The 19547-nt window shown below is 38.8% G+C and overlaps 1 protein-coding gene across 9 annotated transcripts in view; it reads left to right on the forward strand.

Annotated features, from left to right (window-relative positions):
* Nucleotides 1-19547, forward strand: part of INPP4A (inositol polyphosphate-4-phosphatase type I A) — a 148180-nt gene that overhangs the window by 19813 nt on the left and 108820 nt on the right. For 3 of the 9 annotated variants that reach the window (XM_068139029.1, XM_068139049.1, XM_068139058.1), the window contains exon 1: nucleotides 16430-18655. The exons of 3 other annotated variants lie outside the window; for them this stretch is intronic. The gene's annotated coding sequence lies outside the window, so the exon portion shown is untranslated. Of the gene's footprint in view, nucleotides 1-16426; nucleotides 18656-19547 lie in introns of those variants that run through there. 3 more of the 9 variants (XM_068138985.1, XM_068139020.1, XM_068139040.1) reach the window with 2 other exon arrangements.

The following is a 19547-nucleotide window of genomic DNA, read 5'->3' on the forward strand; positions in this document are numbered from 1 at the left end:
TCTCAGAAAGAAAATGAAAGGAGAAGTAGCCCTCTGCACAACAGATTTTCAAAATACTAAATGTTGAGTTTTGTATGGTTTTGGGCCTTCGTTTGAGTGGAGATTTGTGTGAGAAAAAGAGTCTGCATCTGTGTATCTATATAGTATGTGCCCATATTTACCAAAATACTAGAGTGGTTCATAATCCTTCTGTTCTTTTTTATTGAATAAACCTTTATTAGAATAAACCAAACCAGGTTGGAAGAGACCTTCAAGATCATCGTGTCCAACCCATCAACCAATCCAACCCACCCAAACAGCTAACCCATGGCACAAACAGCTAACCCGTGGCAGCCCAGCTAAAACCATTTTCCATGTTGCCTTTCACACACTTATCCTGCTGTTGTCCCTCTGATTTTGCATTAAGAAACTCTGCCATATGCTGTTCAGACCTGATATTCTGGCTCAGTGCTCATAGCCAGCTGCTCCAAAAAGTCCTTTCCAAGACCTCCGCTTCTATCACATTCACATTTGAAAGTGAAACTGAAAGTGGTACTGATACATGTGTATGGCATTGCATTTATTGGATAATTCTTTCCTCTGCAACATTGGGTACTTGGTGTGAGCAGAAATGGAAATGAGGGCATGGTTTAGACCCAGAAGCCAAGTGTCCCTAGCAGCAATGGCCAGTGTGGAATTCCTTGAAATGAGAAATGATGAGCAGAATGTATAAGAGGTGTAGTAAGGGAGTTGTCTCCTCTCTGGAGAACAGGAAGGACATGAAGTTGGCATGGAAGGTATGAGATGTCCCCATGGAGATAAGTTTTACTGGAGCATGGGGTGGGGGGAGGACAATGATGAGAGGGGCATGCAACCCATTGCAAGGCTTTGGAAATGTGATGTTGTCATTTGCACTGTCAGGCTGACTGGCCTACTTTCCTCTGAAAAAGATTTGCTAAGAACTGTGTGAAAAACCTCCAAAGGAAAGCATCACCCCACAGAGGAGCAGTACTCCCTTCCTGTCAGAGCTGGAGCTTCTCTCTACCATCTGCTTGAATCTGAAATCTGTTGCTGGCAGCAGGTCAGCCTCCAGGCTTTAACTAAATTTCCATATTCAGAGGACTAGATGTTGGCTTTCAGATGGAAATGGAGACAAGATCTCTAATAAAGAGTCGCAGAAAATCTGCTGCTATCAGCACCTTGCTTTGCTGATACCACAGCTTTTAATATGATACTCTTAATTAACTTTTTACCCTGCTTCCATTTCTTGGTGTCAGAAGAATGCTTGAAGGAATATGGCTTTCCTCTTCTCCTTGAAGTACTGATTTCAGGCAAATTCAAATGGAAAGAGGAAGTGTGTGTGTGGAGAATTGTAGTTTCATAAGCCATTTAAGTAGTTACTGGTTTAAGGTGTGATATATCAAAATCAGTTGTCTGTATTTTTAATGTGTCTTAGGTTTAAATTTTTAAATATAATTAAATAAATAAATAAAATATGCGACATTCAAGACAGCATTACAAAGAGTGTCTGTTTTTAATCCTGGAGTTCTAGCCTCTCTAGAACATGGCATTTGCTTAGGCATACTCCTTTGAATCTTGTTTTCTCACCAAACTTTTTCACCCCCAGGTCCAATGAGTGGCTGGACGTATGTTCTGTGAATGCATCAGCATGAAATTTTGCAGATGGCCACCAGTCTTAATACATGTGAAGCTGTGATCACAGTTTTCTAAACAGTGCCAAAGATGCTGAATTGTTATTGTAGTAGTGCCAAATCTCTTTAATTAGTCTTGACTGAAAAAATGATGGCATAAATACCAGATTAGTAATGGTGCTTCAGTGAGTCAATAGTAGTCTAGACCTAATTGTAAAAGATACCTTTTAGAGGCACAAATAGGCCAGTGCAGGGCAAAAGGGAACTGCTATGGTATAGCTTATATAGAGCCATTTTTAGGTTCTGGGGCAAGTATGAGAAGAAACTTCTCATGTAATTTCCTCAACATAGCCCTTTGTAGCTGTGATCTAGGATTCCATGCTCTCTGCTGAAAACAATTTGTAACTCAGTACGGGTGCGGTTTTTCTGTTGTTGCATCATCTATTTTGAGTTGTGGAAATAGAGCTGAGTGGAGAAATGTGACTTAGCCCAACATCTGGGAAAGATGATAATTGCACAACACTAACAGCACTAGCCCCACTAACAGCAGCTGGAGAAGGCAACCTGTGTGGCAGGGAGGGACAATGTGGGTCTGGATTGTGTGTGCCCATATGATTTAGTTGTAGAGGTCAGTACTTGGGACTTATTTGTGGAGTTTATTATATAAAAATACGTATTTTAGTGAGGTATGTTTGAGTTCATGATGTTTTCTTGATGAAGAAAAAGCAAACCATTTCAGACCAAGCATTTAGCAACAGGATCTGTGAGTTAGTCAAATCCTTGTTTTTTAGCTTTTGAGTTACTCTGCATCAAACAGAAGGGAAAATGTAGTGTCTAATTAATAGATATAAATGTCTATTGTGTACAGTGATGGTAAACACACATCTTGTACTCTGGCGTTGGGACAGTTCTGTATTTCTGTATGGTGTTATTTTGGTGTACTGAAAACTCTGTATTTTGTTTCAGATGCTAAATTTGTTCAGATCATCCTCTCTCCCCCTCTCCCCTGACAATTCTAAATGTAATTAAATGTATTGCACTGTCTGATTTTTTTTTTTTCTTCCCTTCTTTCAATCTCCCTTCCTTTTTAAGTAAAGAAAACAAATCCCACTAAACTAATCTAATATTTTTGGATTTCTACATCTATCTAATGCTGCTTGCATCATTCGGTAAAAATGTGACACAGAGCATAGAAAAGTGGCATAAAAGGCTCTATGTGGCTGTTGGCTGTTGAAAGTTCCAGTCCTCTTAGAACATCCCATGAAAAACTGTAAGTGCAACCATCATGGTAGTTATTTTGTTACTAAAGAAGCATTCATGTTCAGGGTTAAACTGTTCTTTTAGATGACAGATTGGAACAGTGAAGAAAGGGACTTCTTATTGGGATGTCCTTCATAGCTGAGACATCCTAGACAAGTATGCTAAAAGTGCTTCTAAATAAGGTAGTCAGTTTTTGGCCTGAAAACAGTGTCCTAGACTAAACTAGCCTCATTATAACATGAAAACCCACACCTCCTAGCTGGAAGTGTGCTGCCCAAAATAAACCCCTCATGCTGTAGGCATGCATAGTATGCCTTTAATAGGAAGTGAGCAAGAGACTAATCAATGGATAATTAATAGGCATTGACAGGAGGTGTAGCTAATACACTTTACTGTATAAATATTTGCCAGAAATTTTGGATGGTATGCTGGGTTTGTGGCAATACCCCTAGCACCCAAACTTGTGCAACTTTATAATAAAATAATTCCTGATCGTTAATGCTAAACCCAGCGTTAAGGATTTTATTCCTGATTTTGGTGACATTTTAAGGTGGTTTTGTTGTTTATTTCAGCACAAGTCACTACCTCTGTTAGAATCTGCAGACTTTCCTCTTCTTCACTGCCTCTAGTTTCATCCAAAGTGATTGCTTGTAGCTGGGATGAGCAACTGCAATTCAACATGAGACTTTTTGGCCTCATCAAGAAAGTGCTGAGCTGAGTGGTTAGCATTTCCCTTAATTCTGGTCCTCAACAGATGCAGCAGAAGCATGTGAATTTGTCTTGTGTATGGACTGTAGTTTCTTAGATTGTTATGCTGGGTGCTTTTTAAAACAGCTGTGTCTTGGGACAGTTGAATGACACTGGAGTCCTGAATTTGATAGATATGCTTTGAATATAAGTTTGGTTTTACAGAAGTATGGTGGTTGCTGATTATTACAGTGTGATCAACAATGGTCTTGCTTTGGAAAAAGTATGTGTTCTTTTTCATGCAATGTGAATACAGGCTTTAAGACATGATTTTCTTAACACATAAGAAATTAAAATGAGTGCTTTCTTACCACTCAAGGAAAACATAAAAAAGGAGACAACTTGTGGTGGTAAATTATTATGATAATTTATTTACTGGACAGAATTGTTGCTACCCTTGAAACTGGCTTTTACTTTCAGTGAAACAAAAACCAGTTGGTAGCAGTGTCTTCTACAGTGTGTTACTCAGGAGCTCTCCAAAAACAATGAAAAGGCCAGTCAAAAATATGGGATTTTTTTTTCTGATCTCTTGGCAGCTTTCCTCTTTGAACTTCACCTACTAAGGACAGATTTACTTAAGAGAAAATTTATGAGAAACTACATTTACTATTTTTTGGCAAGCAGGCATGTCAAACTAGAAACTTCAGTAGGTAACAGAAGATAGGATGAAGAGATAAAGCATTTAGCAATATTTTTCTTTCTTTATTTTTTCCCCCCTTCGTCCTTTTAAAAAGAAGATCTGCAACTTCTGTTTCCTTGTAAGAGCATAAATAGGTCAGTGTTTGAATGGCAATTATGGTGATAAGCACATAGAGAATGAAGACTATACAGTATTCATCCTCATCTATACGTACGATACTTGCCAAGTCTCCAGCTCAGATAGTCTTTGTTTTCAGCTCTTCTTGGTGTTGTTAAAACCTGCTAAAGCCAGACATTAAATTGGTCAGAACAGACTTTTTGCAACCTGGATCCTCTGACATCAGTGGATGTTGGATCAAACCTTTGGTTCTATGAAACTCTTAGAGACTGGAAATGAGAAAAGCATCTGGGTATTTTATATCAGAAGATGTAAGTAGTGCAGGAAGGAAGAAGTGCTGTTATTGAAAACAACCTCATAATTTTATCTTGGTAGCAATTGTTACATTTGTTACAAGTTCATTAACTGACTTCCTGCTGTGGTTTATGCTGCTTGTGGTTACAGGCAATTAAACCTGAAAGTCTCATAATCAACACTCACTGCAGTTTTAGGTGGAGGTGGATAGCATCTGTTGCAGAGGAAGAGGCTGTCTTTTGCATTGTCACAGTTATGTAGCCTTTAAAAACATGCAATCTGAAAAAAATTATAATGCAGTGAACATCTGACCCTTGGAGTGTGCATATAGACTTTACAGATATTAATTTTGAAAAGTTGTAGTACATGTTTATACCCATTTTTATGTTGTGTGGGTTTTTTTTAAAGTATACAGTTTTGTTGCAGGATTTGCATTTTACTGTGTAGTAACTGCTCCTGTAAAAGGTAGAACTTGTAAGTGAAACAGACTGAGGAGGGAAATAATTTGTAATTAATCATAAACAGAGGGCATGCCATTCATATTATAAAAAAGAAGAAACATTTATTTCTTTGTGCATAAATGTGTGTGCATTTCTTCAGTGCACATAAATGAACAAGCAAAAAATCTTCTGGTAGACTACTGAAAGTAATTCTTAACTAAGCTATTCTTCCTTCTAGAATGTAAATCCCAAGATATTTGAAATAAGACAAGCAAACATGAAGAGAGGTAACAAGCAGTGTACGGAAAACTGAAATACTCCTAGAACCCATAACTTTTTGTTTAGATGAAAAAAAAAGTATTTTATTTTAAACAAAATGGCATAATGTTCTGGTTTATCTGAAAAGTTTTTGCTCTTGCAGGTGAGAATTGGTTTGAGCGTCAGTGTCCCAGTACAACATAAAGCTAGATGTGGATTAATATGGACTTGTGCAGTAAAATGGATAGGTCTGTACTTCTGTACTGTCATCTTAATGTATTTATTGTACTTTCTGAAATTAATCTAAAAGGACTCAAGTTTATAGCCTGCGTAGCTTCATGTTCAAAGTGAAATTTCCTCAAGAAATATATTAAAGGATTTAATCTAAATTCAGGAGTTACTTCTTTGGCACAGATTGTACATTACTTAAAAGAATGCCAGATGAAACCCATTCCTGCTTTTACTTTTAAAAGTGACACCTGCCTATAAGCATATTTTCAAGTAGGTAATTAGTTCTGAATGATTTTATGGCAGCTCTGTTTTAATCACTTGAAGAGTGATGAAACAGATAGACTTGGCAAATAGAACAAAATTACTAACAAACTATGATGATCTATTTTGGTTTTTCACCTGTAAATAAAGGTAAGTGCTTGATTGTGATGCATGTGTGCATAAGAGGGACATGACTTCAATCAGCCTCAAGTGTACAAATCTTGCCTTTCTTTAGCACCTGTATGTCAGTCTGTATGCTGTAAAAATTACATCCTGGCAACAGGATAAAAAACTTCCAGGAGACTGAATGTTCTTTGGATGTTTGACTGTATAATCCTGTCTAAAATAAGACATAATAATGGTTACTTACCTGGAAGTTGCTTTTGTCATTGTTTTTTTGGTCCCCTATTCTTTCCTATTAGGCTGGTTAGCTTGCAATTTTAAGATGAGAGATTGAGGGGGGAGAAAAAGAAATAAGTAATTTCTTGAACTGTCTCATTTTTGGGCTTGGATAGTCGGAACACCCTGGGACTTGATAGCAGTTTGAAGATTAGCCTTAGAGACGTCCTGTTCTGCACCAGCTGCTCCCAAATTGAATGCTATGGATGCTATCCAGTGACTTATCTCTTGCTGGGATTAATTTTAGGCTATTTTGGAAAAACTAGCACTTGTCCACTTTGGTGTGCATATTGGTGTATGTTGAATGTTGTGTGAGCTAAAGACAGGCTTTTTTATTCTGGCTGGTACTTTATTCTCCTCAGTGCTGCATCTAAACCAGATTTGTTGTGTACTTCAGCCCTTATTGCCTTTAATTTTGAGAAACTAGGCTGAGAATAGATGGAGACACTCAAAACCTGTCTGCATGTGTTCCTGTGAGACCTACTCTAGGTGATCGTGCTCTGGTAGGAGGTTGGACTGGAAGGTCTTCTGAGGTCCCTTCCAACCGCTAACATGTGATTCACCATAATACTGCTCTCTATGCACCTTTTCCCTCTCTCCCTTCACTGTTTTTTGTACTATGAGAAAACTTATGAGTAAGAGATTTCTGAGGAAAAAGGATCAACGGCCTCCGAAACTTCTGAGATGTAAGGATGCAGTCCCGTTATCCCTTTCTCCCATATTTACCAATCTTCTCAAGGGGAGCCTGTACTACTCCTTATAGTACAAAGAGCAATGAGGGGAGTTAGAGGACAATAAAAGGCAGCTGTGTTACAAATTTTGGGGTGTTGGTAACTGAGTATCACAGGAGGCTTAAATTTTGCAGTACTGGTTTTTCTTTTTCTGTGGTTATATGGTCTCTGCAGTATTAGAGGCCAAACCTGCTATGGTACCTTTCCAGGCCTGCAGGCTCTGCACAGCAATTCTTCTGGAGTTAGTGATATGTTTTCTTCTTGTCAGCTTTTCTATCAGTGCCACACAATTCTGAAAGCCAGTACTAGAGCCAATCAGCAGTGCAACATTTGGAGAAAGCTTGTAGTGACTATACAAGCGTATTTCTGTTGTGAGCCAAAAGCGCAGGAGTTTCAGGGATGAGTCACCCAAAACAGCATCCAAGCTCAATGTGCTGTGTGTTTTGTGTAACTGAGCTACAGCATGCTTAGGGATCATGGAGAATTTGCATACCACTGTATGAAGCTGTATTGCAGCTTCAGTAGCCAAACCTTTAAAGCATTGCTTTATGGCAGGCAAGGAGTTTCTGATCTGTCATCAATGAAGTGGCTGGAAACATGCATGGCTTTGTTTTCCTTTTATTCATTATTATTACCTTTACTGCATTTAAAAGGCTAAGCAAACCTTAAATACTTCATGTCAAGCAACACCTGCTTTGATGGTAGAAATTTTTGCATGATGGTAAATACTTAGCCTGATGAACAAGGAAGGCTTGATTCAGGGAATGGCTTTTGAAGCCTCTGGTAAGAGTTTTATGGTTTAGTGTCTCACTTGGGTTCTTGCCAGTTCAATTCAGTTTCAGGGAGTGATAGGTCCACATCAGAAAATATTATTAATGAAGATGTGATTAGGACCTTTTCCCAGACTGAAACCTACAGAGATCTGCACAGCAATTCAGACACTTGTGTCAGTGGAAGAGGCCTTACTTCTGTGAATGAGCGCAGTTAAGTACAGCAAATTCTTAACAGCCTCAGATCTTCTGCCTAAATTCAAAAGGAAACAGTCGAAAAATGTTTCATTGTTTTAGTGGTTTGTTGTTGTGTTGTGTTTTGGTTGTGTATTGTTTGGTTGGTTGTAGGTTGTTTGTTTTTTAAAGACCTGACAAACATTGTTTTCCTTGCAAAATAATACTTTCATGAAACTTTCGTGATGATCTCTTTCCATCTCCTTTTGTCTTCTCTTTGCTTTACTGTCACAGCTTCCCCAGACATTCTGCTTTCTTGTGTTTGCCTTTAAGCAGCCTGTCAGTGAGGCAGCTTACTCTTACAGATTACAAATGTGTGCCTATGCCTCTGCCTGAATCACTTCCCTCCTGAATCCACATCCTCAGATCTTTCTCCATGATACAGTTACTTGTGCTGTTTGACTTGCCCTGGCACTCCCGTAAGATGACTTGTTATGCAGTTTTGCCATCACATATCCATTTCCTATTCTCTAAACCAGTTGGCTTCATTAGCAAGCCAACACAGCGCCATTTACTTCTCTTCTTTCAAGACCACACACTAGGAACTGCTCTCATGTTGATATATTAACATCATATCCTGTCATGGTAACATCAATCCTTGCCTTGCCTAGAGTCCTGATTCTCCAGCTCTGACATTTCCTCTGTCATCTTCTAAAAACATCTCATACCTCACAGCCAAATTATTCCCATCTAAGTTCTATTTTGAACTCTGCTTTTACTGGATAGTTTCCCTACTTAGTTTTAGCACTTAAGCTGCTGTAGCTTTTCTGTTTATCTTTTGCAGATTTTTTTATGTGTTAGTAGGCCTGATTGGGGCATATTAGCACCAACAGACTTCATACCTACCACAGTTTTAAAGGGAGATGAGAGCCTTCAGAAAGGTGATTCCTGACACCTAAGTCAGCAGCTTACCTCCTGCTTAACTTGGGTGCTCTGAATTACACTCCGCCTCTCTTATTTCTGAGAAAGTAGAGAATTAAAGTGCATTTTCTGACTCTCCTGGACTTTTTGTTAATACAGTCTCTTCAGCCTCCACCTCTACAAAGGGGATGCACAGATTATAGTAATTTTTCCAACCTATTAAAGAGATCAGAGGCATTACAAAATTTTAAGCCACTACTTTTTAATTTATGTTCTTAAATAGTCTTCTATTCCTGGTTAACAGGTCACATCTTCGGGAGGAATCAATAGATTTGTTTCCTTAATGCAATTTTTGCTGTTTATCTATCTATATCAATATATATCTTCCTTAATATGAGATTTTTGAATTAAAAACTTAACTCCACAGGCTACATATTTCCTCTTTTTACTATCTAAACTATAGGTTTTTAGCCCACAGTGACATGGAACATTAGAATAATAAAGCTAAAAAAGCCTCTCCTAAACACAAACCAACCAAAAGAGCACAAATAAGATACCAAAATATGTTGCTTTCCTGTGTGGAAAGCTTTTTATGCAGGTTAAAAAATTACCATTTCCTTCTGACTCTCTTATATAAGCTATAATTGCTACCAATTTCATGCATAGTTTGTTACTACTTGTAAAAAGGTTCAGGCAGGTCTCGCTGAGACTTTTGGAGCCTGAAATCAAATATTTTTGGGAGACAAGGAACTAGGGGTAAAAAGAGTGGGTAGAGAAAATGTGCCATTTTTGTACCAAAAAAAGGCATATACTGATTACCTGCTATCTAAATTATAGAAGTAAACTTTAAGCTCTTTTATATGAAGCTGACAAAGTTTCAGGTTCTTTTGAAATAGTTGTTGGCCGGTATTTGTGTGGTTTCTGCCTATTATATGAGTTCCTAAAAAAGGCAGGCTATTTAGAAACACTGTGTAAAAGGTGGCACTTGCACCTTACCCTTTTTAAGACCCACTGTAAATTAAAGACACCCACGCTTTTGAGGCTGGTTTAATGTGAGGATAGCTTTTACTTGTCTTCCTTTAAAATTAATGTGTCTGTTTCCTCTTCCATATTAAGTACAGCAGTTACACTGAATTACAGCCTATGTATTTTAAGAGTCCTTCCATAGTTGTGGGTGTGGATCATGTAGTTCCCATACTCCACTGTGCTTAGCTCAAGGCAGCTGCAGCTTGTTGCAGTATAGCGTTGTTGTCAGGGTCAGCATTTGTTGTAGTGTAGGTCTTCGACCACCCTAAGCACAGCTTCCAGGACAAGATTAAAGCAGGCAAAGATGTTTATTACGTTATACAGCAAAGTTATATACTCTGTCAGAAGACACATATGTCACATCTTAATTGGTTATTTTCTACTGGTGTGTGTGTAATTAAGGCATACAATAGGTTAAAATAACAAAATAATATTTTAACACATCCAACCAAATTCTGCCTAATTTCTTCCTTCAGTTACAAGATGTTAACATTCTTTTCTAAGTCAAAGACTAAACACAGCCTTCCAAAGCTATCCGAAAACAGCCCTTCTCCTACAGCAGCTCCAGCTTTGTGCTGGTATTTGCCCTTACTTATGCTTTCCTCACTGAACCAGTACTGTGTGTGCAGTAGTTAACTGAGCTGGAGATAGTTCAGTGGTTCTCAAGCAAAATGGGTGGTTCTGAAACTATAAATGACTATTCTTCATCTTTGAGAGAATTACTTAGATTTGGATTGTGTTGAAGAACTGACAACAAATGAAGGCACTGTCGTCTTTTGCTTTTCTTAGTTTGGAGTCTCTGTTCAATCTTCATATGTAATCTGCAATGATGAATATTGTGTATTCTATTTCAGAAAACTGTTCATGGGGGTTATTAGAATTGTTTTTCCCAAAAGAGATTAGCAGAGAATGAATGCTGTTTTGGACTATAGTAATCAATAAATATTTTCATACTACACATCTTTATGGCTCTTGCTGATAAACACTTTTATTGGTGATCTTGTATTTGCAGCCAGCTCCTTTCAGTATGTCTTTTTATATCTAAAATAATTTAATGAGTGTTTGAAACCCTTAGCTTGCAAAAGTGAATGTATTTTGAGTACATTTTTCTAGGAATGTGACTGTCATTTATTAAAAAGTTCTTTAAACAGTTCTATATTGATCATAGTCAACTTTGTATGAACTGAATGGAAGATAAATGGGTATCTTCCTTCCAAAATTATACATTATCCTGAAATTACTTAGTAATACATTTAAATAAAGCTTTTCCAATACTTAGTGAACTAAACAGAGCTTAAGATTCATTTCCCAATGCTCTTTGGGTAACATCAGGCAAGTAATTAATAAAATCATTACAGTATAAGTGAGGTAGGCCCTAGAAACTTGTGCCTCTGTGTCTTAGACTTCTATCTGCTTTATTCTTCAATTTGAAATAAAACCACAAAACTGAACAATCCACATTGACCTTCACATCAAGGAAACCTTGAGTCAGTGGCCCAGAAAGGCTGGGAAGGACAGCTGCAGCTCCCAGAAGTCCAGGGCAGCAGGACCTTTGGTCTGCAATCACTGTAAGCCTCATCAGGCAAGTGCAGGAGTAGCTATTGATTGCAAGCAGCTGAAGTGCATCACAGACAGAATTAGAAGAAGGTAGAAGTAGGGAGGGATATATATGTTTTGCTACCTTCATAGTATAAAAGGGTGGTGCCTGGATTTTTAGCAGTCTGTGCTGGTGGAACCAAACTTTAAACAAGAGCTTCTTTGTGAAGGTATACACATTGCTTCTCTGCACAGCTGTAACTGTTTGATGATGTAGATGGATATGTTCCACAACTGAATGAATGTGTGCCACACATTTGACAGGAAATAGGCTTTGCAGTATAAAGTGGCACGGTTACGTTTCCATTTAATCATGATTCCTTATTATTAATCATGCTTCCTCAATACAGACACACAAACATTGTTAGAGAAGGTGTGGTGAAGGCACATTATGCCCAAATATTGAATCTTGTCCCAGCATGTGGACAAGTTCCCCCTTCTTCAGGAGGAAGACAAAAGCCAAGGCATTAACCAGGCCAGCACACACAGTGCTCATGCAAATACCAAGTATGGGCATAATTCTAGCTTCACACTTTCTATAGTTGTTTATGAGAGTGCCCATTGGTCAAGCCCAGCCTTGAGGAATCTATTAAGTATCACCCCAGTTGGTAAACAAGTTGCCCCGTCTTTCACTTTGTCTCTGTGCTTGCTCGAGAGAACAACTCTCAAGCCATAGCCTCTGCCATTGAGCTTATTGTTGTTAGCTTCTGTCATACATGCACACATACTGAAAGCCTCTGCATCTTGAGAAGCAATCGTGAGGATCATCTCCAGAGGGAGGACCTTCGCTGAGCCCAAGAAGCCAGCGTCGCTACAGCCAGTCATACCGACCAGGAGAGCCCACTGTGCCACCGGAGGACTGGATCAACCCCCGAGGGTAAGATCTGCCCAGTTACCGAGGAGAAAGGACTTGATCAAGACTGAGTCCACATATGCCTAGCCCCGCCGTAGCGGGAGAGGAGCCGCGACGTGTGCCACTCTGAGCCCTGTAAACCTCAGGGAAGACTAAAGCATTGTTCATGCCTGTACTGCACCAAACCTGGGACCGCTCCAAGAGTCCCACTGTTCCTTTAAGCTCAGTAAACGAGAATCTGCTGCCTAACGCAGCCGCATTCTATCCCCAAGGCTGTTTACATCAGCCCCGAGAATCACCGTAGTTGGCCCGACCCCGTAGCTTTGCCTGCTGCCGCGTCCTTCGAGCCCGCCTACCGGCAACCATCGCCCCACCCTGTCGTGCAAGCCGACTCCAAGGGCCAATCCCACGGGCCGACCCTGACCACGACCTATCCCTGTTGTCTGGAGGGAATCGACTGAGTCCTGAAGGGAACCTGCTTCTGCGCTAAGCCCAGGTTCCATTATTCCCTCTCCACTGCTGTGAAGAGAGGAGACAGTAACCCAACACTGCCGTCCAACTTGACTGGGAACCAGTCCAGTGACAGTGGTCTGCCGGATGTCCACCTTGCTACAAACTACAGCTACAGAATATCTTCCACGTGCTTTCCATCCACTAGCACTCAGTTCAAAGTATCTGCGTCTAGCAGAGTAATCGCTGACATACAGAAAGATAATAATATTGCTGTGTATAGCCAGAAGCCGCCCACGTCCTGCCGAGTCACCATCTAGTGGCCAAGCGGCGGAACTGCACCCTTTGTTATAAAAATATAGAAATGGTCTACAGATAGTTCAATTAAGTTCTAATCATAACGCTAAACCACTTATGGAATGTATTTCATGAACGTGCACTAGAACATGTATGTAAGTTAGCAATTCAGTTAATATTTTTATAAGTAATAAAAATATTTTAATAATTCATATTCATAAATTTAATAACCTCTTCACAACAGTAGGTTGATGAAACTCTAATAATACATTAAACCTGGTAATCAAATGATGCAATGTCTTCAAGTATTATCTGCCCAGTCTAGTTTCCTTTAAATTCAAGGATTCAAGGTCTTTTCCCAAAACAGTATATGATGCAAACATCTTTAATCTTGGTCTCTCTTTAGTTCAAGACATCTCATGCAATGATACCTTTCACTATAATTGGAAATTAAAATAATCTAGAAATCTATATAGCAATATATCATTGTATACTTCTGGTTTATATATAAACAAATGAAAATGGTTTTTAAAAAGACCAAAGCAACTACTCACACCTCTGATATACCACCTGAACTTAGATATGTGGAAAAAGATATCATAAGTGGTAGAATACCAGCCAAAGGTACAAAGGGGTTTCTTTAAAGCAGTCTTTATTTTTATGTACCTGGGGGAGGGAGAATGAAAGCTCTTTATTTAATAAGTAGATTCTGAACCTATTTTTTTTTTCATTTCCTGCCTTGTTCTAAATTTCATGGTCTAGAATAAGACATGTAACTTTTGACATGAAGATTTTTCAAAGCCATATTAAAAGCACCAAGGAGCTACTTTTTGTGAACTTTTTCCATAGCCTAATTTTAGTAAAAATCCCTAATGATCTCAAGTCAATTAACTTCTGAATGTCAAAATTCAGATTAATCATAAAAGAAGCACTTTCATTTTAAAAAAGTTAAATAATTAAAATAAATTTTAATGAACACTATTAATAAGCTTTTGCACCTTGAGCTTCCACTGGTCTGATTTCTGATACACAATTCAGTGTCTACAGTTTCTTAATCTTTGAATGGTCTCATTGATATTATGGTAGGTTGAGAGACCAATTCTCCCACCACAGGCAAAAGAAAGACTCAGACAAATGGATTGCAAAAATGGTGGAAATTTTAAATGGAAAAAAAAATGAAAGTTTTACAGAAAACTACAAGGAGAGAGATCCTGAAACATACCCAAGAACATCCCACCCCCACCTGGGGGTACACCCAACCCCTCCCCCCAGGCTCTTTCTCTGCCCCCAACCCAGGTCAGGCCCAAGGGAGACAGCTCACCCCATTGTCAAGGCAGCAGAGAGGGAAGAAAGAGGAAGTGAGGACCCCCCCCCCCCCCCCCCCACTGATGTTTTATAGGGGAGCAGGGCATTATGGGATGAAATACCTGGCTTCCTGTGACCACCCACTGGGCTGGGCCCTCTTTTGGGATGTCACAGGTGTGGCTTGTGTGGCACCCAGCCTAAACTACCACAGATTTTTAGTGACATTAATCTGTGGAATAATTTACAGCACCTATCTTAAACCTATCTTTGTTTACAAAATATTCAGCCAGAATGTCTCAGCATTGTCCCTTTCTTAAAGGCACAGCCTCAAACGGTCACAACACCCCAAATAAAAGTTGGTTTCTCACATAGCAACTTAAAATTTGTTAGCATGTGGATAACTTTCTGACTGGATTGTTACATAATTTACATTGAAGGCAGAAATATAGAATTTTGAGAGTGAAAGAAGAATACTGGTTTAACCATGCCTTTTCTTTTTATTAGACCTTTTAGTTGTCAGCATACACTTGGGGACTGGGCACCCTCTTAGCTTTTTGTGAACCACTGTATTAGGCTGTACTAACAAGATATTTTTTTTTTTTTTTGGCAAAGAAAAAGAATGCCAAGAAAGAAATAAAAGACTGCATAGGAAAATCCTTAAATGTTCATCACTTTACTAATGAGGAACAGAAGATGATTTCCTTGCTAAAACTGAGGGGTAGTTAACTTCCAAAGGACTACAGATGAGAATACAAGACAAAGCATTAGAAATTTGTTGTACAAACACAAAAGTCATGTGTTACAGCTGTTTTTTCTTCATGTGGATGAAGAGGAATAAATTTTATAAGATATCTTGTGAAACAGTCATCAAAATTGTCCAGCTTATATTCAGTTGTAATGATTTCATTTACCCAATTCAGCAGATGATACTGAGAAAACAGTAAGTCTTTGCATCGACTTTCTCCAGCATTGGCAATTGTTCTTTCTGACCTATCTGAATAACCTACTAGTTATAGGTCACAAAGACCAGCATGATACCTTCAAGTCATGCATTGTGAAGACAACAAGAAAAACCTTGCTAAGAAAATATATAGAGTGTATTGAATGAGCAAATTTAATATTATGTAGACAATTCCCACCAGAGTGGAGAAGCATTTTCTTAGTGCAAAGAACCATGGTGGTGACATATGCTTGCCTCAAAATGAGTTTGTGCCTGGCTTTGGGTATCTCTTTTGTTATGATTCACAGATCAATGTTAAATTGAATTTATTGTGTGTGTGCAGAAAATGAAGCATGCTCGTTTGAAACAGAGAGTTAGTTGTACATTGTAGAGAAAAAGAAATATTGTTTGGAATCAGAAAGTTATGTCTATGTTGACAGAACAAATTTTAATATTCTTAGAATCCTGGAGAGACCTGGTGTTTACTGACATGCTTTCTCTGTTATCCAAAGTGACCTCTACAGCACGTATATAAGATTTGAGAGTATGGATCTTCCTGCATTTGCACTGCATAGTTTTTTAGGAAAAAGCAGAGCTCTGAATATAAGGAAAGTGAGATTGGGCACAGGATAAATGTAAATGGTGCATCACTTGATTGTCAGGTTTAATGTGTTATTAATGTCTTGCTGACCTTTTCTGTCAATGTAAAACAGGGGCAGATGTTGTCATTAAAGAGAAAAAGAGAACAGAAGTGGATAGACAGGAGCAGGCCAGTTGCCAAAAGATCAGCTGACACTGTGCTGACATCAAGTGTAATCTGGGGAGTCCTTGTTACCCAAGCAAGTCTTCGCATGAAGCAAATGTATCAATGTTTGCATACACAGGAGTCACAGCATTGTCTGTAAACTAGTCTCTCATCTGGTCAGTATGTTTTTGATGCTATGAGATATTATTTCTTGTTTTGTTTTGTCTGATTTATGTGATCTCAGTCTCTCAGAGTCTCTTGTTTAATCTGCTGAGAATAGACCATAAAGAGAAAACAGGCATTTAGGTCGTGTTGCACATTTTCACTAGATGTGAAGTACTTGTGTCTGAGATCTGTGTGCACAATGTTGCAGACAACTTGTAACTGTAGTATCTTTTCAATGCAGGATGTGTTGCTTTGGATTGATAGAAAAATGAAAAATATCCTGTATTTGGGTCATAGATATAGCAGTAACTTAGATGAGATCTCAGTTGAAGAGAAATACTTTGTGTGGTGTGCTGAAAATGGTTTCCCACAGCCTCCTGCAGATTTCTTTGTTAACTGTTATATACTCAAGATGCTGCTGAGACGTTGGTGGATGATGTAGTCTAATGGGTTGGAACTTTACCACCACATTAACAAAAATTTGGCTTACTCAGGGAAGCAAATGGAAGCTCTATTTACAAACAAAACTACACTCTACAATGCAATGCAATGAATATGTACAAATATGCAGTTTTTACAATATTATACAGGTATTTACAATCAGGAAAAAAGCAGAGAAACCTCCTTGAATGGGGGAAATTGCCAGCTATTTGTTATCCCCCTTGTTTATGTTATCTCATCACCATGTTGCAAGGATTGTTTTTCTCATCTTGATTCCTTCGCCTCTTGATTGCTGCCCAGCCAGTGTTCTTGGTTACTTTGAAACACATGGAGAGTAAACATCACCATCAACAGTGCAAAGTCCATTCAGCAGCTTTAATGACAACCAGAAACAGTACTGAAAGGTGCCATGCATGTAGTTGGTTTGGATGGGTGGATATACCTTTCATTTGGTTAGGCTTTGCAAAAGAAGAAATTCTTTAAGAAAACAAAACCCACAGAACCATAAAAGTTATACTTCAATATTAGCTTTTCCATGAGAATCTCAACACAAATCTGTTTATCTGGGCAATAGCCAGCTGGACATTTGCTGAGTATGAGGAAAGATTTCTGCTGTAAATGCTTTCACCTAAACCAAGTGTCTTTTCCCAGACAGACTAGGATGTTTATATGCATGGCTGTTAAGCTCTATACGTTTTAACGGTATTGTTCCTTAGGCCAGCAGCTTCTTTTGACTACTCTCTTGATTCGTTCTGCCATAGTTTGTTCCCATGTTGTTGACCTGCTGGCTCAGTAATAGAGGGCTTCATCTGCCTTCTTTGAAGGCTGGACTTCCTCAGCGCTGCAACTGCTTAGTATAACATGCTCATGTCAGAAATAAAGTGTAATCGGTACAGCAGTGCCTACCAATGCTAACATTAAGTGCCTAACCTTGGCTTCATGGTGCCTATTCTCAGTTTTATGTGATGAAGTCTGTTTGGCCTGGAAAATAAGTGATAAAATAGCTTCTTTGACCGTTGTGATCAATGTGTAGTGAGATGGATAGCTTGGTGGAGGCTTCCAGAATTCAGCCCTAAACTCGAAGGCTCTGCTTCTGCCTGTAATGCAGCTATGCTCTTTTCCTGTTTCCCTGCTATACTCATGTCAGGTGCACAGCATTTCTGCTCATATGCATCCCATAATCCCTTCTACGGTTCTTTTATCTCACTGCGTTTGAGACTGAATCTACCCTCACCAGAGTACTTAAAAGAAATCAGAGACACTATGTGATAAACTTGTCATGAATAAGTGGATATTGCCCCAAGTCAATACTTTTGTTTTAGATTTTTTTTCCTGAGGTATTTAAGTTCTTAATGGTGATGAGCTGTGTGAAGCCACAGATATCATAGTAGCACATCACCTGCCATACCACAGTATTGACCTGGCTTGCAGTGCAAGCTTTTACATTCAAGATAAACGTATTTACAGTAAAGAAAGAAACAGAATTGCTATCCTGGGGAAAAAAACCCAAAACCCAACCAAAACCCAAACACACCCCCTCCCCCCCCCCCCCAAAAAAAAAAAAAAAAAAAAAAAAAAAAAGCCCAACCACAAACCAAATGAGATTATGTAGACAATGAAATCAACCTTGCTGCAGAAAGAAAAAGCTGGGGAAGTCAGCAGGCAGACAGGGGCAGTGAGTGTGTGCCTGTGCAACAGAGAGCAGGAATAAACGAGCAAAAGGAAGCCCTGAAACTTAAACTCCTCCTGCAGTTCTGCATCTGCTCTGAGTCACTGGTATGACTCACACTGACAGCGTTCACGTTTGCTAGCGTTCGGATGGAGCAGGTCTGGCAACAGAAGAAGCAGGTTAGATTGTTGATTACCTGCTGCAGCAGCAAACAGTTGCGTCAAGATGGATTTTTATAAGCACAGATGAAACAGAGGAGGCTCCACCAAGCACAATTATTATTGTTTTCTTAAGGTAAGAGTGTCTGTTATTTATTAGAGGAAGATATGAAAGGGAATTTAGAGCTAGTGAAGGCTGAGTCTCTTTCTGCTGCTGCTTATTCTCAGAGGATAATGATTTTTGGAGCCTTGTTACTGTAAAGTGACTGTTTGCAGTGCCGTATGGATGAATCATATGGCTAATGGGCAGTGCATGTCCTAGGAAACAAAATTACTGTATTCTCATTCATTGATGTTATGTAAGCCATGGCAGCCATGTTAAGTACAGAAGACCTCTTTTGAAGAAACAGTGCTGCTAGATGGTGGGGCAAGGAAAGCAGCTGTCTGCTCATCTCTGTAATTCTTTCTTAAACTAAATTTACCGACACTTGAATTTCTGTGTTAACAGGATTAAAAAACATTGGCATTAGAAAGAACAAAATAATTGTTTACCTTCAGTATCACAGTGTTTTGACTTCAGCATTCAGGCTGGGACTGTGGGCAGTGCATGGTTTTAAACAGGTTGTTCAAATACTTTTAATGGTACTTCCAGATATCAGGATGACTTTCTTTTAGTGCTGCTGAAAGTCCATATATATGTATGTATTTATTTTATATATATGTGTGTGTCCATATGTATGAAAGTGTTTATTTTATATGTCTGTGTATGTGTCTTGTTCTGACAGTTGTTACATGCAGAATGTAGGTCACATGCTGGTTAGTGTTGACATATTCAGAGTGTGTAAAACAGTCTGGGTTTTTGCAGTGTCTTCACTGCTATTTTATTCACTGTGATGCTATAATTTTAATGTAGCCTAGACTGGAATCACAAATTTTCCTCATATGGAAACTACTGAATCTTGAGGTTTTGCTGTACTCCCCACATGCATTTTTCTAAATTAGGAACTCTGTTTTTGAACTTCAGTAAT

The sequence above is a fragment of the Melanerpes formicivorus genome, unplaced genomic scaffold (assembly GCF_026170545.1).
Source record: "Melanerpes formicivorus ecotype bairdi unplaced genomic scaffold, bMelFor1.0.p_v2 SCAF_1, whole genome shotgun sequence".
Taxonomy (NCBI): Eukaryota; Metazoa; Chordata; class Aves; order Piciformes; family Picidae; genus Melanerpes; species Melanerpes formicivorus.